Raw genomic sequence first — 24762 nt, 5'->3', positions numbered from 1 at the left:
TGCCCGGGCCAAGCCCGTCTGCGCCCGTCCGAGACCGGACGAATCTGGGCTGGGCTACATCTCTTGGCCTTTAAAATCTGAAGTCAAGTACATTGGTAAGGAGGCAAATCATCCTTTTTTGTTGAATCAGGAGAAATGGGGAAAAGAAAATGAGCTACAAGTAAGGGGAAGCCAGTTGGTAACACTGTACCTTTTACAAATTACCCGAACAGTGCCATGGGAATCATAAACAGTGAAATCGTACAAGTAGAAGAGCAACTGGTAGCCACTAAGACGGCCCTGAATGTTGCTCAGCGAGAGGCCAAGACAACCTCAGAGGATTATGATAGTGAAAACAATTTTGGCTCCGAGATTGAAGAACAAGATCTGAAAAATTGTAGTGGCAGTAGTAGTAGTCCAAAGGACAATAGTCCCAATATCCCTTAGTTAGATCCTCCAACCAAACCGGGTCCTTGTGTATTAACAATTCCCCTTGAAATTTCTACGGTATCGGATGCACCTGATCTGACTTCACCACCTTCTAAAAGGTGTAAACAGCATATAGCACTTGCAAAGATTTGTCTTCAGATAACTAAACAAAAAAGTGGACAATTACAAAAAAGGATGGAAAGGGAATGGGGATGTGTCATGGAGCGCCATTGTCTTATATGCAAGGTATTGACACCCTTTTCAAAAAACTACATGGGAAAATTGACACTATTGAAAGGCGTGTCATGACGGAAATACCACTAGTGCAAAAAGACATTACCCAATTAATGGAGCTGATCGCAGCTTTACAGCCACAAAACGTCCCTAAAACATGCCCGAATAATATGTCTAGTAGAAACTCTGACAAGAAATTACAATCCGACCAAGATCAGGTAATCGAAACGATGGTTGACATTCACAAATCCCCTGTAAAACAAACAGAGGCAATATCTGACACATCTAGGTTATGCTTTGTTGCTAAAGAGACGATTGGCAGCTCACAAAATTATTCGAATTCAGTAACCGAGACCTACCAACAACCCAAGAAGCATCAGCGTTTTTTTCTTAGTTTCCCCCCTCAGGCTACCCCCTATGTTATCGTTTTAAAGAATGTGCCTAAATTGCCTGACAATTACATAGAACCCTGGGAATCTTTGAAAAATCGTGTTGTACTTTGGTTTTCCACTAACACTTGTTGTAGCACTAGGCTCTTATCCCAGGAAATTATAATGTTAAGAAGAGTGAGCTGGGTGGGTAACATGGATAAGTCATGTGAAGGGGACTGTGTTGTTGTAAACTTCCGTCGTCCTGAAATGGTGGGCTGTTTATTGGAAGAAGTTTTAGTAAAACATAGCTAGCCATCGCGCGAATGCAGCCATTACTGCAGTACCTCTTGGGTATTTCTATAGACCTATGTGAGAAGTTGGCCTGATGTATGATGTCTCCAGTTCTGGGGGCACCTTATATAAGTCCAAACAATCCCTTATGGTGGTGGTTGTAAGTCAACCTTATGGACAAGCTATCCTAGGGGTAGCATGGACTAAGCAGCCTTAAAGGCTTAACTGCAGAGGGCGAGTGAAGCGAGCTGTTTTACCATATACAATCCTGTAATACCAAATGAAAGGCCCACACAAGTTATATATTATCAAAATATATGTATTTATTCTTAGAATAATCCCCACTACTCTTTATGAGCAATGAAGCACAAGCGTTTAAATAAAAGCACTGTATAACATAGACAAGTTGCACGTTTTGGATGAGGCCGGTGTCCACTCAAACCATATATCAATAAAGTGGTATAACAATCACTAATCGATCGGGGGTAAGGCCTAGGGCCTTGGGAATCGCTTGGACTACGATGCACTGACAGCAGTTAGGACAGGAGTAGCCCGCGGGATTCAGGTGCAGTGCAAAAAGCACAGGCATGCGCCAATGCAAAGTCAGTGGTGCGTAAAAGTTATCGAGTTACAGTTTTAAGAGTCTTCCGACTGGACTAGAAGGACAAAACTTTAGACTTAGACACTAGAGGTGTAAAACACTACAGGAGTACTGGCGTTCAAGAGTTACCTCACCCACAGGGAGCGGGTGCACAGGTGCAAAGGTGTGTCGGGTTTCGTCACGAAGATCTAGGGTGCCTGGAGATGAAGATGCTGCAGGCGTCCAGAAGAGAAGTGTCCGGTGCGATCCAAGGGTGGATGTTAGTTGTAGAGTACCTGAAAGCAGAGAGGACAGAATCTGGGTCACTAGCCAGTAACCAGGAAGGAACCAGGCAATGTCGGGCGCAATCAGGTCGATGTGATGTAGTTTCTCTACGCTGCCACGTGGTCTCTGGGGCACCGAGGATGTCCTAGAGTGAATCACGAGCTGTCCCACAAAGGCTCTCGCTGTCGGCGGTGTCGGATTCAAAATCGAAGTCAACAGGCCCTGGCAAATGCAACCCATGCAGGAATCAAAGATTGCTTAACACTCGGACCCGCAAGGTCTGAGCGGGTGCTCCTTTTCAGGGGAGTGAGTACCAGTCTGGAGCAACCAAACTAGCTGTGTAAATTCAAGGTTTTGTTGATGCTGGGGCCACTAGCCAACAGGCAAGCGACCGGCCCAACGCGTCAAGCAGGAAAATGCAAATGGGCCCAACGCAGTACTCGTCGAGTGTGGAGGGGTGAGCTTCGGTGCACAAGCTGCTCGGGGCTGGAGCTTTTCAGACTCCAAGGCAGAGCTTCGAGGGGACCTCGGATGCTGCACGGTCAGCGCTTCGTAGTTTCTCCAAGATGGCCGCTCCCACTCTTCAGGTCTCGTCCACGGGTCTCAGCTCTACAGGGACTGTGGATCGGGGTGTTAGAAGGCAGGCACGCTGGGTCTTGTTGATCTCTGTCGCTCGAGTTCCGGTGGGAACTGCAACAAAGCAAATGTCGAGGTGCTGGATGGTGCCTGTTTGCACAGGGTGGTCACTCCAAGGGAGATTCTTCAGTCTTCCACGAGGAGTGGGATGTCGAAGGGTCCAGAGTTTCGTTTCATAAGTTTCAGTCAGGATAATCTGATGTGCATTGGCACAGCTCCTACTTTTAAGTCGAATGAAGGGGCTGGATTACCTGCTAGGTCCCTCCTATGGGTGGGACCTGGGAAGGGGGTGGTTACACCCCTTTCCCTTTGTTCAGTTTTGCACCAGGGCTGGGGCAGGATGGCCCCAGAACCGGTTTGACTAGAATCTGCCAAGGGACACCTTGTGCGCCCGAGGCAGTGTCTAGTTTCATTCAACCCTCCCTGCTACAATCCACTATCTCCTGTCTGGGGTGGTGTGACACCTCCCTGTGACAGGAAACCATTTGTCCAGGCTTCCTCTGCCGAGTTTCGGTCAGCAGCAGGAGGCCAGACATGTGTCTGTGGCAGCAGCATCCATTTTGTGATGATGGGGCTCTAGTTAGGATTAACCGTGTTTTCAGTAAGTAACATGCCTACACCCTCTAGAAGGGTGGGATGCTATCCCCATCACCAGGACTGGCAAGGGGATAGTATTCCAATGTGTATGACACCATACACGACATGTTTTAATAAAGCCAAACCAGAGTTGCAATAACCGTAAGGATTATAATGCACTTAAGAGTATATGGTATGGCAGTATCACTGGAACAGCATTAAGGAATTGGTCCCAACACTGCAGTCAGGCTCAGCTCATGCTAGAGCACCATCTCACATAAAACCAAGCACTCTGCCTCCAGGATTGTAAAGGCCTGCCATAGGAGTGACTGATAGGTATAGATGTGTCCAGATATAGGTTTAGACATAGGTATACTACATCTAAGCAAATGGTGAGTACACCACCTTGCCCCAGCTGTGGGAACAGCCAGTTGTGTCGATTTAAGTACCAGCCAGGGGTGGCAAAAGATATGCTGTAGCCCCTGGTAGGCCTTGGATGCACCTATGCCCTTGGCATCTATAGTGCACTGGATAGGGGCTGACAAGGTGTCCAGTACCAAATTGGTTATGTACCTACAGTACATGTCTGTGAATTTAGAGAGAGAACAGCAGGCTGGGGGTCTGATTAGCAGGCCCACAGCCACATTAAGTCGAAAACCAGTAAAGCAAAAAGCAAAAAATTGGGGTGTTTTTTTTTTGGACGGAGTTTTATATAGCGCGAACTTGACCTGGTATCGGGTATCAGAGCGCTTTACATAGCACCAGTTGTGTTACATGAGAACACACATTCATTTTTGTTAGGCACAGGGAGATGAAGTGATTTGCCCAGAATCACAGAATGTTCAGTAGTATTAATATCAGTAACCTACCCGCAGACCATAAAGAACATTTTCACTAACTCACAGTACTTCCAGTTTCTACTCTTTAGTGTTAAGGGAAAGTATAATTCTGTAGTGATTAATTTCTATAATAAAATTTTCAATATTATGAGACAAGGGATAATCACAACCCTGTAGGAAGAGCTGGATCACTTTTGAAGGGATTGAGGGTGAGTATATATTAATTTGCGGTGGCAATTTTAATAGTGAATTATGTAAACTTTCCACAGGGGACCAGTGTGGTCATGAAGATGAATTAGGTGACTATATTTCTCAATCCTCTTATAATTCCTAGGGTGAAACAATTAATTATGTTGTGTACGAATATAATTTAGAAATCATGAAGTTGGGTGTCAATTGAGGGAGTCGCTGTTGAATATATATATGAGGGGACCAAGTCGTCTTCATGTATTGATCATTTCTTAATATAAAGGAATAGCAGGTCTTTTGTTATTAAATGTTTTATACAGCATAGTTTGCTTAGTGATCACCATCCCCTCTTAATTGTGTTGAACTCCAGCTTATATCATATTGTAAAGGCACGTGCCTCTGCAGCTGTTATTAAAACACTAGGTGAAAATAGGATTTTATATTAAGTGGACAGGTGTTAACCCTATAAATTTCATTGAAAACATAGTCGTAAAAAATAACCATTATATAAAAGTCTGCTTGGACAAACTGTCCAGTAACATTGATGCCGTATTGGCCTTTCAAAAAATTTCCAAATAAATCTATAAAGATTTGAAACTTAAAAATAAGAATGAGAAAAACCTGGATTTTTGCCCATGATGGTTCAACCATCAATGTTCTAAATTAAATAGAGATCTGAAGGAAGCTTTAAAAGTCAAACCTAGGAATAGGGAAAAATGAGTATTCTCTCGAATGTTATAAGCAAGCCCTAAATGTAAGAAAAACGGAAATTAGGGAGATTGCATGGGATAGTCTGATCCAAGCAGCTGAGACTAAGAACTCCACCTTATTTTGGAAAACTATAGATGAACCCTTGTTTAAAGATATTTCATCTGCTAGGGTTGATGCAATAGTAATACCAGAAGGCTGGCTAATTTACTTTGAAAATATTTTTAATCCCACACAACAAATCACCAAAACAATAAAAAAAATCGTAATATTATTCTATTAAAAATCAGCAAGATTGAATCCATCACTGTAGATGAGATTAAAAACGCCTTACATAACAATGCAAGTGGGAAGGCTGCTGGTACAGACGGACTCCCCATAGATATTTTTAAGCATAAGGTTGATTTTTGGTCTCCTATTTTAGTCAATCTTTTTAATGCATTTATTGATGGGGTGCTACCTGCAACTTGGGTTGTAAGTGTGACCATCCCTATTTTTAAAATACAAAGACAGAGGTGGCGCAAAATGCTACCATCCTATTTCCCTTCTTGATTCCACATATAAACTTATGGGCAAAATTTTGTTAGCCAGATTGGAATGCTGGGTCAAAGATAAAAACGTCCTAACTGAAGCCCAGTATGGTTTCAGAAAGGGCATCGGAACGGTGGAGCAGTGTGTTTACCTCGAATTGCTCATAAGGAAATACACCCTTGCCAAAGAAGGTTTACTCCATCTTTGTTTTGTTTACCTCTCTAGCGCTTTCGATCTAGTAAACCATACTAAGTTATGGCAAACGCTGGAAGGGAGACAGCGTTTACAAAACTGTCAGTACCACGCACGTTGGTAACAAAGCAGACGTTACATCGTCTGGGTTGTTATCACGCATGGCATTATATTGCAAGTCATTTCAACAACTTGCGTTAGATGGCGTTGCACACCAGGGATTGTATTGGACTTTAAGTCCGACACATTTCCTGCTGTTGCGCTAACTGGAGTAGGAATAGTAATTTATACTATTCCTAAATTCACTTCGCCATCTAGTGCAAGTTGTAGAAATGACTTGCGTTGTAATGCCATGCGTGGTAACAACGCGGGCGATGTAACATCCGTGTTGTTACCTACTGCGATGTAATATGTGGCGTTGTAACATCACATATTTCGCTGGAAGAGATGGGCGCCCCACATGAAATTATTAGTCTTTTATCACAGATATATGTTCACCTAATCTCGAAGATACGAAATGGCCAGAACGTGGAATGCACTACGCAAAGAGTAACCCGAGGGATTAGACAAGATTGCGTTCTTGCCCCCCTTTTATTTTCACTATATATATCAACTAGCAGCTTGTCCCGACGTTGTCCGGGTATGAATTGCTGACGGCCAGTAGTATATTGTTTTGTAGGATTTCGTTTTGATAGCATTTCTTATCTGTGACAGGACTGTGAAACGCTCTGAGTCACAGTGCACTGCTGATGCACTTAAGAGTGCGCGTTCAGTAGTGTGTGAACTTGAGTTTCCCTACTTTATTTTTCCTTGCAATATTAAATAGCACAAACTCGACAACATGGCATGAGCACAATTTACATTACAGAAGAAGACATTCATTTGTGGTAGGCACGGGGAGACAAAGCGATTTGCCTGGATTCACAGGATGTTGGGCTGATGCCGAGATTCGAGCGTAGCTCCCCAGCTCTAAATTTCGCAATTGTAGAACTTGTGGCGGGAGGTGTGTCTAAAAGTGTATGTCGGTGCTGGCCATCAATGAGAGAGACCTGTGCATTTTTCAAATCGGTGGTGAAAAAATATGAGTATGTTGCTGGAGATGTGTGCCGCCATGCCACCAATGTACTTACCGGGGGAGGGTAAACACCCATTATTCCGCAACTTTCTTTCCGCATACCATCACTCCGCATACTTTCATTACGAAAGTACTATGACTCCGCAATGCCATTATAACGCATGGCATTACATTTTATATGCTTTTACCACGCATACATTTACAACGAAATTCGTTGTAAATGCATGAATGGTAAAAGCATGTTTTTTTTTAATGTTTGGATAAGGTAAGTATGGGTATAGAGGTATATGTTTTGGGGTACTAAGGTATATGTTTTGGGGTGTTTGGGTATTTTAATGGTTCAGATATAGTTTTGGGTTATGGGGTACGGGTGTAGTTTTAGGGTTTAGGGATAGGTTTGAGTTTTGGGGTATAGGGGTATTTTTAGGGTTCAGGGCTAGGTTTGGGTTTTGGGGTACAGGGGTATTTTTAGGGTTCATGGCTAGTTTTGGGTTTTGGTGTACAGGGGTATTTTAGGGTTCAGGGGTAAGTTTGGGTTTTGGGGTACAGGGGTAATTTTAGGGTTCAGGGCTAGGTTTGGGTTTTGGGGTACGGAGGTATTTTTAGGGTTCAGGGGTAGGTTCGGATTTTGAGGTACAGGGGTATTTATAGGGTTCTGGGCTAGGTTTGGGTTTTGGGGTGCAGGGGTATTTTTAGGGTTTAGGGATAGGTTTCGGTTTTGGGGTGCAGGCTATATTTATAGGGTTAAGATGGGTTAGTGTTTAATGGTGTTGGGGTATTTTAAGGAGTAAGGGTGGGTTATGATTATGGGGTGCAGGGGTATTTAAAGGGAGCAGGGGGACACCCGGAGCTGGAATGTACAGAACCTGGGAAGAAAAAACAATGAAATATTGGGCACAACGCTCTCTTTCCGTTACCCCGCGCCCCACACACGCCCACGCTCCCAGCACACGCCCACAGCACACAATGTGAGACATGGCATGAAGGGCGGAACAGACCACATGCCCCCAGCGTATGTCACGCCCCCAGCACATGCCCATAGCACAACCCAGACACGCCCACAAGGGACTGCTTTGCTGGCACGGTTCTTTTACCTTTTAAATATATATGGTGGGCGTCTGCATAGCCTATGTCCTTCTGCTGTAACTGCCCTTTCCAACGCTGTATTGGGTGTTGTGCTTGGTGCTGTGGTTCCTGAGATTACCCGCCTCAAAGGTTTGAGCTCTCTTATTATTATATTAGTATAGACATAGATGGTATTGATTTTTTATTGTAGAGTTAGAAAGCTAATGCTCCTATTGTTGGTAAGCGTGTAACCCCAGTTTTATTATATGCTGAAGACGCAGTCCTGGTTTCTAGGATTTCCAATGGCTTTCAACTCCTGATAGACAATTTTACAAACTTTATGACTGATAAAGATCTATCGATAAATTTGACTAAGATCTTGGTCATGACGTGTGGGAAAAGTTAAACTAAGAGCCAAACCCACTACGTTGAGGGAGTACCCATTGAAAGGACATCTACAATCTCTTATCTGGGTTACTTTTTAATTGTAAAGGTACATGGAGCTCACATATCAATTCGTGCAAATTGAAATTTTTTAGGGCAAGCAAGGCTATTTATAGATTCTCCCAAAAAATGGGCAATAAGCCAGTACGGGAACGTTTTTAATTCTATGGGAGTAAGTGTACTACAGGGGTATGTTATGGTGGAGCACTATGGGGTATGGCAGACATTTCCCCATTACAAACCCTGGAAAATACATTTCTAAGAAGTTTGTTATTGTTTCCTAATTCCACAGCTACCTTCATTGTCCATAGGGAGACAGACGTACCGTACCTTAGTGACCTGATCAGTATGGCTGCCCTTATATTGTGGTATCGAATCTGGACTAAGGATGAGGCACATTTTACTAAGGATAAAATACGAGATTTCTTACACTTGATTATTTTAGGAAAATACCATGGCTACATTATATTCATAGTCATTTAATTCAGTGTGTTGTGGCAATTGATTTTTAGGACCCTACGAGCATTCAGATTATAGTAAGGGGGAGTTAAAGGGAAAACTAGTTAAAAGGAGACTTTTTAAATCTAGGGAAAAAATGAGGGAAGTCATGCCGAGTACGAAATCATGTGTCAGATCGTACTGTGAAGGACCATTTTCACCGGGTACCCACCCATTTCTTATTTTTATTAGAAATACTCAACATAGATGTTATTTACGAAGACTAAGGCTGATTATGCTCCACTACCAGATAGCATTCCCTAAGATGGGTAAGTAGAGCACAATTCTACCAAAGTGCCCGTGTGATGGTTAATCCTCCCAAAACAGTTTGCACTTTTTATTGTTTTGCAACTTATGTAGGGATATTAGGAAATCAATTTTACATCCACTTTTTATTGCTAACAGATTTTATTCCTATAAAACCACTTTTTATCAAATTTTTGTAATTTGGAAAATGTATCGATATGTATTGCGGTTATTGTTTTTATTCAACTGGCATCAAGTGAATAAAGGATCTTTTATATCTGTAATCTGTGTATTATGAAATTGAATAGACTGCATATTTTACTATTTGGAAATGTGATCCTTTTTTTAAAAATTACTGTATGCATTTTATTTTTTATCGCCCCATGTGATGACATGCAAATCTGGATGGTATGTTGTATTTATATTTACGTGGAAAATGTGTTTTAAGTAAACTAATTAGGGTGAAAATGTTCATAGGATAATTTTTTATTGGGAATCTTAATTATGATTATTGTAAAACTTATGATGAATTGATTTCTTTTTTCTGTAGAATGCTTTTATGTACATAGTTCTATATACCTAATAAAGCTTGTTTTGATTTGATTTGAGTGTCATGTCATAGAGTGACATGTCGTACAGTGTCTTACAGTGGAGTGGTGCAGAGTGAAATAATGTGGAGTGGATTGGCAAGGAGTGGAGTGGCGTGCGGAGTGGCCTAGAGTGGAATAGTGTGGAGTGGAGTGGGGTAGGGTGGAGTCCCATAACTTAGATTAGAGTAGAGTGTCTTAGAGTGTAGTGGCATGTCGTAGAATAGAATGGAGTGTCGGAGAGTAGAGTGGCACATCGTACAGTGTATTACATAGACCGGAGGGACATACAGGAGATTAGAGTCTTCTAGATTGGAGTGCCATAGAGTGGAGTGGCATAGAGGTGCATAGTATAGAATAGAGTGGAGAGGTGTGTCATAGAGTGAGATGACATGTTGTAGAGGAGTGGTGTGTCGTACAGTGGAGTGTAGTAGAATGTCGTGGAGTGCCTAATGCATTTTCCATTGACTTATTAGGTAGATGTAGTGGTACAATGGTTGTGTTCTGAGTTTGTATGTTAGATATAGGTTATTACTATGTGTTTTCACCTAGAAGAAGATATACGGGACTCTGCTAAAGTGTGAATAGTTAGGCAAACCTATTTTTATTTTTGTATCTATTAAAAATAGGATAACATAGTACTGCTGTACTATCTAGAAATAACATGGTACCTATTGAAATTAAGAAAACATTGATTTATGGCAAACAATAAAACAATACTTTCTTCTTCTTGTTTATTATTGTTTGTCATAAATCTCTTTTTTCTTTTATTTCAAATTATACCGCCGTACTACCTAAGGAGTACAGCACACCTAGAGAAAGGCTGGGATCAGCCTAAACGCATCATTGATGGACGTGCAGCACTAAAGTATTTTGAGATCATTATCTTGATTGGAGTGCCCAGGTTTGTCCCGCATTTGCGGGAAGAAAATAATGTATAGTTAGCAAAGTTGAAGTTTGGTATACAAAATCTATACTTAGTTGCTTGTCGATATTTTGTCACATAATCCTAGACTTGATATTCTGGAGCCGCGCTGGTCTCAGGTTTTGAGTCTGTCTCAGTTGAGACCTGAATACCCATTTCCGAGAGGCTACTTTGGTTGAAAACAAGTGACAATCTGTACACAAGGTGTGCACAGCAATAGAGTTCCAATTTCGCTTTTTTCCAAGTAGATCAATCTGTATTTACACCCTCCAGAGAGACCTGTTTTATCAACTTCGCATTTACAGTAAAAAAAAACCTCAAATATAGGTTTCAGACTGGTTACAAAGCCTCATTTGGTCAATCGCTGGGTCTAAAAGAATCACTCCACAATGTAAGCCATTGTACGTCCAAGATATTATTTTATTCTGCTTAACTGGAAAGTCAGATTGGATCTAGCAGAGATGATCTTACTTCCCATGCATGCATAACACATTGTTTCAAACTAATTTTATTCAGGGAACAGAACTATCACATGGTCACTAACCTGTTGGTTTAACGAGTGTCTAGTGTATACAAACTTAAGTGCAGGTGAACAAATGTTTTTTTTTACGAGCCCGTCATCAGGGCTGCCAAATAGCAGGATTGCCAAATATAAAGGCTGCCAAATCCAGATCACTCTCTGCCACCACCTAACACTTCTAGTCTATTTATCTCACTCTCGCAGGTTCAGTTTCATCCTTGCGTTCTCCCTTTGTCACTGTTTTCCAATCTTTTCTTCTTCCTTTTTTTCCCCTATTCTTCCTTTCTGTCTTCTCCTGAGTCAAGGTCTGATAGTGACAAATAAGTCCTGGTCTGCAAAAATGGGTGCGGAAGCCGACCACCTTCTAACATCAGCAACAACTGGCCACTGGTTTGAACACAAGAACAAGTTTGCTTATTTAGTTTCTTATTTGTAAAGGTTTCTATAGTACTAATATATAGTGCTAGCGCCGGGAAACCTCCGGGTAGCTGCGTGCTTTATAAATTTAAATATAATAATAATAATAATATGATATGTTAATATTATTTGTTAAGAGTAAGGTTCACTTATCGATCCATGCCAATGAGTGTTTATAGTATCAGTTGGGCCTGGTCTTAGAGGACTAATGCATCCACTGTAGGGGCCCTGTGATTGACCTCTTGGTCACAGGTTAAAATCCAGATGTATTCACTCAGCCTTTCATGTTTCTGAGGTCGATAAAATGAGTACTAATAAGTTGTGTAACAAATAAACATCTGTTATTCAGTGCCAAGATACACTTGGGTGAATGTGCACTTTACAAATACACGTTATGCTATAGTCTTCAGGTGACACATAATGCTATATTAAAGTTTAAATTCATAGGGCATGAACAGTCTTCTGAACTGAGTCAAGAGGGGTTGACAACAAATACTTCCTAGCAGCAGTCATAGAAAAAGATAAATCACCATAGGTACAAGTAAAGGACTTGGGAACGATTTGAAGTGACTGATGTTCCGATCACTATGATCGGATTCATTTGTACCATTTGATTGTGTTCCCCATAAACTCTGGGCCTTTTTGATAGACAGCTTGTGTGCAATAACCACGGCTTTGAAGAGAACTTGGTTGCCCAGAGGTAACCAATGTCACTGTGTAAAAGTGGGAATTGGCAAAGCATGTTGAATCCTTTTTAAACTGGTTATTAGCTGTTCCGTCACTTGTTATCTGACCTCAAGGTGACCTATAAGGTTGCATCATGCGGAAAGATACTGGGCGTTGCCATTATCAAGTTGCGATTGGATACCCTCCCGGGTGATTAGTGCGCTATACAAATCAATATAATATACAACACAACATTGTACCGGCGTGTTCATCACATGGGCATCAATACATGTGAAGATGGTGCACAACAGCTCTAACTAAAAAAAAACAGTGACCGATGACTTGAGAAGCCGGAGTAGTCAAATCCAGATTAGAGTTCAGGTAGATCTCCAGGTTTCCGACTGAAGATTTGTGGATAATTCCCTGCGGCTCCTTCAGAATATCTGATATCTGAGTAGGATTATACACAAGTAGGCCTAATAGTCCTAGTAGACCTCTCAGCTGCTTTTGATACTATAGATCACAACATCTTGTTCAATTTCTGGGAAGTACCTGGTATCGCTGGCACGTCCCTTGCAGGGATAAACTTTTGTTTCTGCTGGATCTCGCAGCATAGCCCTACCCTTTTATATTTCCTAAAGCTAACCCCAACAATTTTGAGGTGCAGCAAGGATGCAGTGTTCCCCTTTTATTTTAACATGTACATGCTTCCATGGTTAAACTGTTCCATCAGGCATGGTCTCAGTTCTACATGTATATTAACGATACCAAGCTTGTCCTCAGTCTCGTAGAGCGAACGTATCAATTTCGCCTAACATCAAGCCGATTAACTGTGGCCCTCACCATTGTTTGTCAATGGATTCCAATAACTCCTTGGGCTGACATCACCCTCCCCGCTCCATTGAAAATGTGCACAATTTGGGAATTATGCTAAAAAAAAAACTTTCTTTACAAGCATAATCCATGAATGTGTCTCTCACTTGTTTCTTGCTGCTTTAAATTTTCCATTGATCAATGACATCGGTCAGCTGCAGCTCAACTACACAAATTCCACCTATATATATAATCCCCCCAAATTCTGCATCAATATTTGCTTGTTCAGAATGCAGGTGCTCAGGTGAACACAAGAACAATTAGTAGAGGCCATGTCTCACCAGACATAAGACCCTTACGCCTTTGGTACCCATTCACTCTGTAACACCCTTTATGGCCTTAACAATCTTTCATAAAGCCATTCACATGGAATCTACTGATATAGTTAATAAATTCTCGCTTCACCAACCCACCTGCTCTCTCAAATCTTCTTAGCTTCATCTTGCTTCCATCTTGAGAACTAGAACTGTCATCTACAGGGCTAGGGCTTTCTCAACTGCTGAAGCAAAATTTAGAGAATTTACTTAATTCTTATTTTTGCTGAAACACATCTACTTTAAAACATCAGCTCAAAAACTAGCTATTAAATAATTAGTTCCCCTTTGACAACACCTCCTTTTCCGGTAATTTTAACTAGGTAATGAGTCTCCTTAGAGCGCAAAAAACGTTTGTGTTTGTGCGCTGAAGCATAAATTATAATATTACATAAAAGTGGTTACAACTGTGGTTAAAATCACTTAATTTTCTCTTCGACAGAATGGCCAGAATCAGAAGAGGAAAGTGAGGTACTTAGTGTGTAGGGAGAATATCAGTATTTCAGGGCAGGTCAGTCCAGGAGTGAGTTTAATCCTCTGCCTGACCTCAAGCATTGAGATTTAGTTATCATCTGTAAAAGGGATCCATTGAGGACGTGGTTGGTTTCTTCTCCTGTTTTTGTTGTTGCTGTGTTTTTGCTTATGTGTCAGTTCTGTCTGTAGTCAGACTGTCTGCGGTAGTGAGGTTGTAGATGCTGAGTGGATGGTGCTGACGGCACACTGTTTGGGCGTGGTCTGTGTTCTCTTTTCAGTAGTCATTTGATCGCTTACCTAAAGTTTTTGTTTTCAGGAGTTTTTCTTGCAGAGCATGTGATTAGGTTTAGCTCGGAGTGATAACTTGAGGTGGTCCCGGAGCCTTGGAGACTGAGTGATCCATTCCTGTCCTACAGTCCCTGGTGCGTAGGTTGCTAGTTTTGCTGATAGCCTAGGCCTTTGTGCAGAGGGTCTTGGAACTGTCTTAGATTTTCACAGGGAGTCATTGAAGTGTTGATTTTGGTGAGCTTTGTGTGATTTTGCTTTCTCATACTGATGGTTTAGTTTAGCTCCTTGTTTGCATTTGCGGTATCAGATTTTTGGGGATGTGGCTGTAGACCACAAGCCATACAAGGCAACTTCTCAGCTTCACTCCATGCTTAGTCTCTACAGAAGGCTGTTCAGAGCATGGGGCTTTTTGAAATTGGTTCCTTAGAATACTTTGTTTATTTGTGGTGAGAATGTGAGATATGAGTAAAAAATAACTGAAAATGTCTGCATTGAAGATGGAACTGCGAGTTGCCTAGAGTCAAAGACATAAGGAATGGCACAAATTCAGATTCAGCATCACCTGCCATTCAATCAACTCCTCTATTTTGGCACCAATGAAACAGAGAAAGGACCACCTGGGCCAAGAGTGAACGCTGTCCAGATATTTCATGATGGTCTTCTAGGGCCGCACATTCACTGTGAGATGCAGCAGATCTGCAATTTACTGATCTGTGCTACAAACCAGGACAAACTCAGACTGAGAGGCACAATGTTCCTCATCTGTTTCATGAAATTACCTATCTGTCAATCCAGAAGTTTTCATTCAGATCCATGGGAATGATGAAAGAATAACTAGTAGATGGAATATCTGGGACCCAACGTTGAGGGTTGAATCAAAGCGAAGAAAAGACGTGAACACAGTCATTATCCTGGCACCGTTCATATCCACGCTCAATCCTACAATGGGAATCAGAGACTCTTGCTAGAGGCTGAGGCAGACTGAACACAAGGAGGAGTTGTAGAGTGTAGAGTGGGAGATGAAGTTGAAGATGCACATCTATATTGTTAGGAGAACAGGTAAATAGCCCTTTGTTGCCAGCAGGTAAGCACTGCTATGTTAAGATGCCCCACAAGTATGAGAAGTAAGGTACCATTTGCAGGCATAATTCCATCAGGATCTGGATCCGACCACATTGGAGTAGTTCCCTCCTGATCCTGTCAATCTAGGGGGCACCACCACCCACTTGTTGGGTGACCCTCATCCAGTGTGTGTTCGCGCCCTCAAGCCCTCACAGCTAATCCAAATGTTGAGAGTGCACTTAGGGCCGTATGTATCAAAAATCGCAATTAGGGAATCGCAAAATGCAATGTATGTACGATTTGCTAACATTTTTGAGAATCCTACATATTCCTTATTTGCGAATTGCAAATTGAGATTTGCAAATAAGGAATACCTTCCCATTCATTCATATTGGCTAGGAGGCCCATAGGAATGAATGTGAAGACATTCTCAATTTGCAATTACCAATTAGAAAATCACAAATTTAGAATGCAATTTCAAGGTTGCCAGGGTGCCAAAAGGACACCCTGTTGTACCTTGAAATATGCATGTGTGCACTTTTTGCACACATACATGCCCTAAGAGCATGTATGTGCGACATATGGTACTTGCTTTTTTACAGAAAATCGCAAATTACCACCAACTTGAAGTTGGTGGTAATTTGCAATTCCTTAAGGCCAAATAGCAAATTTCTGGTGCTTCCAGAATTGCATTTAAGGAAGCGCAATTGTCAATTCCTTAATTGCATTTGCAAAACAGAGAATCACAATTTTGCGATTCTCTATTTTGCGATGGCCTTTTGGGCTGATACATCCCAAAAGGCTTTTCCCCATTCCCAAATGGGCAGATTCTGAGAATCTGCAAACGGGAAAAATGCTTGATACATATGGCACTTAATACAGCATAATCTGGTTCATAAAGTCGGGTTATTTTGTAAGACCCAGAGGCAAGTGTTCAGCGTAGTCTACAATTATCAGGGTATCTTTCACCAAATGTCAAACATGGGATTTGTTGCACGTTTGACTGACAGTTTCTTCCGTGGTTAGTCTGCTAACCACTCGATACTCCCTCTAGGGACAGTGGGTTCTTTTGTCTGTCATTCAAATGCTGGGAGTGCCTTGCTGCAAGATTAAGGGGCAGATTTATGAGTTCTGGTGCATCTCTGCAAATCAGCAGGGATGCGCCAGAACTGATGCGTCACGCAATTCCCTCCTTGCGGCACCACAGATGCGCCGCATTTAAAATGCGGCGCACCATGGTGTAAGGAAGGGCAGATGCGTGACGCATCTTGTGTTGTATGGGCGGCGCATTGCTGGAGTAGCATCGCAAGTACGACGCAACTCCTGCAATGTACAGAGGCCACCCATACATAACGTGGTGCGTCACTCCTTACGCCTGCTACAAGCAGGCGTAAGGATTTGACCCAGCAGCGTCGTAAAACTGACTCAGTGAAATCTTGTAGATTTCACTGTGTCAGTTTTACGGGGCTTTCCTACGAGGGAACGCCCACCCTGCGACAGAACGCCCACATGAAACCTGACGCAGGTTTCATGTGGCGCAGGGCTTTACAACGTGACGCATCTGCCTAGATGCATCACGTTGTGAATAGGTCGCAGGGATGCGCCATGTTTTCGCGCCGTTGCGTGCCGCAACGGCGGCGTAAACGTGGCGCAAGTCCGACATAAATCTGCCTCAAAGTATCTAAAGGCAGGGCTTGGAAAGGCAGAGCCTAGCAGCTGTGGTGACCCTTTACATAGATGTGACTCAGGAGTCATCATTCAATTTAGGAGGGTCTCTAAGGGAGACGACCAGAAGAGCTTCTCAGCATCAAGACACATTGACGCGAATCACTGCGTCCACACTACAGTAGGTGCTAGAATTAAATGATGAGCAGCTTGTCCCTAGACCCTTTCATTTGGCAACAAAGTTTGAGGACAACCTACATATGACTTACCTAGTATAGAGTACGGCTTGGAGAATCCCACCATGATACGTCAACCTCATATCCATCTGTGGTCTTCAAGGAAAATTCCTGCTGTTTGGAACTTCTAGCACTTCCTTCTTCGAGGATCCCTCGTTGTGCCGTCTCGTTAACAGATGTGACTAAAAAAAATTCTGGCCTTCTCCTATATTCCAGTTAATATCATCCTTCTCAAAATATATGTGCATTAAAGCCTTATACATTTTCAGTCATTAAAGGACTTTGTCCATTTTTGTCACCATGTCTCCAATGTTCATTCCTAGCATTTTAGTGACATTTAGTTCAAACGTTTGTACTATCTTTTCAAAGACAATAATTTCTTTATGCATTGATTGTTTTTAATAGTGGTTTCTAATTGCTATTTATGCGAGCACAAAGCTAATTACATTTCACCCAATGGCCATCCACAGTCTGCCTCCCTACGTCAAACCCAAGATTCTGTTCTTGAATTGAAGATTTTATATCATGAAAAGTTAATAGTTAATTGACTTAAAAGGAAACCAAATACAAAAAAAGTCACAGCTAGGATGAGGGGACAGTACAGTACCCTGAGCTTAAGCACAAAGTGATAGTGCTGGAAAGGAGTATGCCCCGAGGTGCAGTGAAGCTCCCGGATACCCTATAGGGTGATTAGAATGCTATACAAATCAGCATAACATTAGGGGCCTGATTCACAGAACTAACTTAAGACAAAATCCTAAACTTACTACTTTTGGTATTCACAGAAGTTAGGATTTTGTCTTAAGTTTGTCTTAAGTATGTCTTAAGACAAACTTAAGACAAAATCCTAACTTCTGTGAATACCAAAAGTAGTAAGTTTAGGATTTTGTCTTAAGTTAGTTCTGTGAATCAGGCCCAACATAACAGCTGTTCTGGAGAGCAGGGGCATTTCCACCAGGCAAAATATCTCTGGAATCGGGAGTTAGCCTTGGGGCCACGACTAAATATAATGAAGTAGGGGTGAACGAGAAAATGGCTGCCACAGAAGAAAGCTGGAATGAGATGTGGTCACCATTAACCCAGTTTTAGAGATATCTTTTTGTAAAATGGCTGCAAATGTTACTTGCAATCCATGAATACTGGTGGATGTGCTAGCATGAGCGGGCGATTGTGGACGCTCACATACACTGACATGCACAAAGAAACATGAATAGCCTTAAGTTGTTTACAGGGGGGAGAGCCTCTTTTCGATGGACGTAGGGCACAAAATTCAGTGCTGATGAAACATTAGCCACTGGTATTTAGCAAATCCTGTGATCAAGAGTCTGAAGCTCCTAAAAGTTATAAATGCAGTGATGGTAGCATCATGAGAACCCAGCTCAGTCAATTAAGTTTATGATTTTCCCAAAGGGAAAGGGCCAGATTATCACTACCCTGTTCTCCTCCCTGCTCGATAACACTATGGGAAAGTTTTTTAAAAGCCCGTATGAAGGTAGTCCACAGTGGTATTTAAAGGGAAAATACTGGCACAACAGATCGGTGCTTGAAATTAATGGTACTATTGTCAACGGTGTTGCTTGTCACAAAAAAAAAATCATCAACTAGGTATAGGTTTATGCCAGTGAATTACCAAGTTTTAGAATTGTCAAAAATAGCTAGGACCACATTTGGAAATCTATGAGAATAGTGGATTTAAAGCAATGAGTAATTTGTCAAAACATAAGTACCAGGGCCCTCATCTGGAGGTCACTGCAATTTACACCACCCGCTGCCCCTGCCAGCGCTGCCAGGGACAGAAGCAACACAAATACTAACCATAACACCTTACAAGTGTGACAATTCAGACTATTCCAGGCCCCCAAAGCAATGACTAGGGCAGCATATATTAGTCATTTTTAATGTATATTTAATTAATAAACAACTGTTGTTGTTTTCATCTTAATTAAGACAAACAGCGCCATCATGTGGCAGACTGTTTTAGGTGCTGTTGTTGACAACTAAGTGCTGGTGCCAAGCATGGGAAATCTCTTGCTCAAATTAAGCACTGATTTGAAGCTGTGGCACTGTTTCCTTTTACTCCAATGACACAGCATGTGTGCCATGGAATAATTTGCAGGTTTAGGTTTTGAAAAAATATTTATTTTGCATATTTTTTCTCCATTTGTTTTCACTATATCAAAAACATTATTCCACTTGAAGATGCCATTTGCAATATGTCACACAAACCCTGATGACACCAATATTTGTATATATCCATGTTCTGACATTGCGGATGTTGGAACACGTGCCTCTCCACTGAGGGTCCTACTTTCCCACCCCTCTCTAACCATTGCAGAAATCCCAGCCTTCTGGAGCACAGAAAGACAGGATTGGAAGTTACCTTCCTTTCAAAAACAGTACGCCAATCCGTTTTATATCTCTATATCAGAGGTGTGGTTAGTGTTTGAAAAAACATAATCCAGGATGTACCATGGGCAAATGATAATGTCAGAATTGTTATAACTCAATTGGATTTAAAAGAAATTGACACATAGACCATTCTGTTTCCTCCACTCTTAACGACCTTCACTGGCTGAGAGTCAAAAACAGAATTAAGTTTAAGGCCCTTTGTCTTACTTATAAAGCCCTCCACGATTCTGGACCTTGCTTTCTGAAGAAAGACTTATTATGGTATATCCCGACTAGAAACCCAAGATCTGCAGGGTTCTTACGAATAAACCTCATTCGATTTAAAACATCTAAATGTGGCGGTAGCAACTTTATGGTGTGAGCAGCCACATCCTGGAACCTCCTTCCTCTGAATCTCAGGTCAGCTCCATCCCTGTCCCAGTTCAGGAAACTTCTGGAGACTTGGCGCTTCAATCAATAGGTCTTATTCCCACCCATTAGCTGCTTACAGGATCAGCGCCAAGACACCTCGGGGTATGCGTTGCCCTTTACAAATAAGTTTACCATAACATAAGATAGACCCTTTCTTTGACTGTTGTTACTTAGACGTACAATTATTCTAATTACTGCAACTTCGATTGCAAGAGTTTTAAGTAATTTAAAGGTTCATTGGAAATCATAACAAATTCAAAATATAAAACCAATTAGCACAAATATGTATCCTACAAGAGAATTATTCAATAAAATGCAAGGATTTTAAGTTAAGGTGCTTTTACATTTTTTATTAAAAAAAGTTCATTAAATTGTAAATAAGTTACTTAGTCAGGTTTATCACAGGAAAAATGCAACTTAATATCAAAATCAATCTAAAGTTTGGATTCATTAATTGCATTATTTAATTTAAATTGCTATAATAATTAAATATAATTCTTAGTGTACTTAGAGAACCTCTTAATTTCATGAGATTTTGTTTGGTCAATATTAATATAATTAAGTATGTGGCATACATTAGGATTCTGCTTAGTATTAAGGTAAGGTTTGAACTAGGGCGGAACTACTTATTTATTTATACAGGTTTTATATAGTGCTAGCTCAACCCGTAGGTATCAGAGAGCTTTACATAATAGTGAATAAGACAATAATCAAGTCGCTGAGCATAAGATGCGAGCTATATTAGATTCAAATCAACACAAAATATACAGGGAAGAAAAGTTAGGCAATGAGAGTGGTTAACTATATGTCGTCAATTAGCACAGTATGATTTAAGGGAGAGAAGGACATAATAGTGGAGAAAACCAAAACAAAATTAACTGGTTGTCACAGGCTGTTCCTAGTAATTAGAAAGGGAGAATATTTAAACATTGTTCATTTTTCTCCTGTGTTAAAGTATTTGTGGGAGAGATGGAGTTTCAGGTCTCTTTTGAAGCAGGAGAAGGAGGGGTTGCATCGAAGATCTCTGGGGAGAGAGTTCCAAATGCTGGGTGCGTTTCCAGAAAAAGAGCTAGTCTGGTTTTGTTTTCCTTTTTGGCAAGGGGGGAATGAGAAGAAGTGTGTTGGAACTAGGCCACCTTTATTAATTAATTTTGATATACATTTACATAATTTAATGTTTTTGAAGTTACTTATTATTTCACATTTGTTATTGCTAGGATCAAGGTTGCATTGTTTTACTTAGTGTAAATTGAAGAATATGTGGTGTAAACAACCTTGTACTAAGATCGCAGCCTCAGCCTGTTTTCTCCCCAAGGAGGAGAAACCTCATATGAGGGCAGTTCCTAACCCCTCGGTGGAAAAAAGAGCAATCGATGGGATCTTTGCCCATCAGACTGAGGCACTACCACATTACTCGCTGTGCATGTCAAGGCTGGAGTTCTAAGTTGGATGTGCATATAGTTAATCTGTGTGGTATCACCACCCCCTTTTGTACCGCTTTGGCCGCCATAAGTGTGGCAGGGTATGCTCAGACGTGAGTCCCTTGCTCACTTTGCCACTGGATTCAAGCAAGCCGGGCTGAAGACGGCTGTAATGCCAGAAACCGGTCCTCGGAAGCTTGTTTCCGGTCCAGGGAAGGAATGGCTTGGCAGTACGGGCTGGACTGTTCCCATGAGGCACAGGGTCAAACTGATTTGCATATAGCCATGTCTGAACTGGGGTGGCAGAGTGGGCTAAAGAACGGTGATGGATCAAACCCAGATCTTTTCACTGGGTGTGAGTGTTTGATTGGGTCAGATGCTCCGTCCATCACCACCCCCTTTTGTACCGCTGTGGCAGCATTTCTAAGCAGATCTGGTTTATTAGTTTTCACTGCAATTTTTTGTGGATTTCAGCTTAACATAGCCAATAGTTCAGTGAATGACTTTTAGCAAATAATAATTTACCTGAATTCCTCTATCACTCAATCAATCAATCAATCAATCAATCAATCAATAATTTGTAAGTGCAGCAAGTCACCCGTAAGGTTCTCAAGGAGCTGGGGTTTTTACCTGCTTTGTTTATTCTATCAGCCAGGTCTTGAGCCCTCCCCTGAAATCCCAGAGAGATGATGCAGTCTTTAGATGCATGGGAAGCCTTGGCAACCATTTGTGAGAAGGAGCGCCCTCAGATATTGCCTTGGAAGATCTGGGGGTTGTCTGAGATGAAGAGGGAGGCACAGATCGGAGGTGTCTGGTCGGTTGGTGGAAAGTCACGTGTTTGTTGATCTCTGCTGGTCCTTCGTTGTGCAGCGCTTTGTATGCATGGTTGAACATCTTCAACTGGCATCTCTTCTTGATTTAGATCCGTGTGGAGATTCTTGAGGTGCGGAGTGAAGTGGGTTCATCTGGGGAGGTCGAGGATGAGTCTTGCCACTGAGTTTTGTATTGTCTGTAGTCTTTTCAGGACGTGTGCAATGATTGCTATGTAGAGTGTGTTCCTGTAGTCCAGCCTGATGGTGAGGAGTGCCAGCATGACGTTCCTCCTGGGGGGCGATTCTGCCCTCGTTCGGAAGGGCACCGAATCGGGTTCGGCATTAGTGGATCGGATTCGGTGGCTGAATTTCCGTCCATTCGTACACGGGTCCGGACGTCGAAGTACGATGCGAACAAGTGTGAAATCTCCATCCGAATCGTTTCCGGGCCGTACCGCTCCGTACGTCTTGGCCGTAAGCTAACCGTGGCGCGCAGTGGAGGCGAATTTGGACCGAGCCAGTACGATGCTCGATTCGGACAGCCGGATCGAGTCGGAGTTTCCCGCTCGCAATAGCTCCCGAAGTTGGGATTTTGGGGTCCGCAAAGGACCCCCTGTTACCCGCAGCCTTACGACTCGGACACAGGGGGAGACCCATGGGTCTCCCCAACACAGGCATGTACGGTACCGATGGCACCAATGCGTACCCACTGTAGGGGGCGCACTTGTCCGCAATGTACCCATTCAGTCAATGGGAGTCCATGTATGCGTCGTACGATCGGCTCCCATTAACTTCTATGTGATTCGGACCGAACCGAGTCCGAAAGCATACGGCCGCATCATACTCACTTGGTCAGACTGCAGGAGTCCGAATCGGTCGGAAAACACCCCAGATCCGGCTCGATCGGAGTGCTTTCCAACCGAGATCGGAATCGACCCCCTGGTGTTGACTGGGAGCCACCTGTAGCTCTTGTGGAGCATGTGTATAGTCTGGAAGCAGGTTAATGAGCCAGCATTAACCCATTTCTTCATAGATAGCTTCCTGTTCAAGATGATGCTGAGGTTGTGGGTGTATTCTGTCAAGACTGGTGCTGGGCCAGTTCAGTATGGCTACATAGCATTGTTCCAAGGTGAGGTGTTGTTCCCAAAGATGAGGACTTCCATCTAGTCTGAGTTTAACTTGCGATAGTTGCCCTTCATCCACTCGGCGATGTTCATCATACATCTGTGGTAGTTGGCTCTGGTGGTGGAATGGTCTTCTGACAGCAAGAGGGTGTCATCGGCATAGGAGATGTTGTTGAGTCTGTGCGATCTGATGGTGTTGGCCTGGGGGTCATGTACGTGTTGAAGAGGGTGGGGCTGACTGACAATCCTTGTGGGACATCACAAACTATCTTCGAGAGTTCTGAGGTCAACAGTAAGTGAAGATTTTCTGGGTTCTTCAGGTGAGGTTTGAGTGGAGCCATTTGAGGGTGTCTCCCTGAATTCCGATGTGGTGGAGTCTGTTGACCAGGATGTGATTTGAGATGGTGTTGGAGGCAGCCGGTAGGTCCAGGACGATGAGGGCTGCTGTTTTGCTATTGTCCAGGATGGTGCTTATGCCATCAGTGGCTGGGATCAGGGCTGTCTCTATGCTGTGGTTGGCTCGGAGTCTGGATTGTGAGACGTCAAGGAGGTTGTTATGTTCCAAGTGTACGGTGGTTTGCTGGTTGCTTGCCTTCTTGACAACCTTTGCTGGAAAGGGGAGCAGGGATATGGGTCAGTAGTATTTCGGCTCTGCTGGGTTGGCAGATAATTTCTTCAAGAAGGGCTCAAGTCAGCATGTTGATGGAGGTGTTCAGTACTTTCTTTAGTTCGTCGCCAATTGTCTTGCTCCAGAGGTTGAAGATGTGATGGGAAACAGGTCAGTGGGTGCTCCTGAGTACACGGAGTTCATGACGGAGATTGTGGCTTAAGTTGTGAGAGGGTTCCAATGGGTGAGCACACGTTCAGGGTTTGTGTTCGTGGGTGTGAGTAGGTTGATGCTTTTTTCGGCAAGGGGTTGGGGTTGGCTGATACATTGATGAGCCCTCAATAGTATTAAAGCATATTTAAAGCATTGTTTTTGTCATCAATTTCAACAATTTTGTTATGTTTGTGGAGACTTTGTTTTACATTCCACACACCCATTGTGTTTTTTGTGTAGTAGCAGTACTATGTCAAATCCTGATTTTTTTTCCATTTAAAGGAAAAGCAAGCAAGATGCAGGCACATTGCACATGCAAATGCTATGATGTCGTCTAGTGTCCCATTGTGGCATCCATACCAGCATTCGATGCACATTTGATTTTATGCACATTTAGTTTCATTAATCATTAATAGTCATGAGGTGGACTGTTAGGGACAGTTTTGGAAATATATTTGCTGTATGAGGGCATGGAATATCTCTTGTACTGGCAATGGCTTTTCACAGTGGAATACAAAAAGTGCACAGCATCAGCATTTTTTTGGGCAACATGCTTTGCAACTTAGTGTT

This window comes from Lissotriton helveticus, chromosome 3_2 (assembly GCF_964261635.1).
Source record: "Lissotriton helveticus chromosome 3_2, aLisHel1.1, whole genome shotgun sequence".
Lineage (NCBI taxonomy): Eukaryota > Metazoa > Chordata > Amphibia > Caudata > Salamandridae > Lissotriton > Lissotriton helveticus.
The sequence above is the reverse complement of the archived record's forward strand: the minus strand, read 5'-3'. Positions refer to the sequence as shown.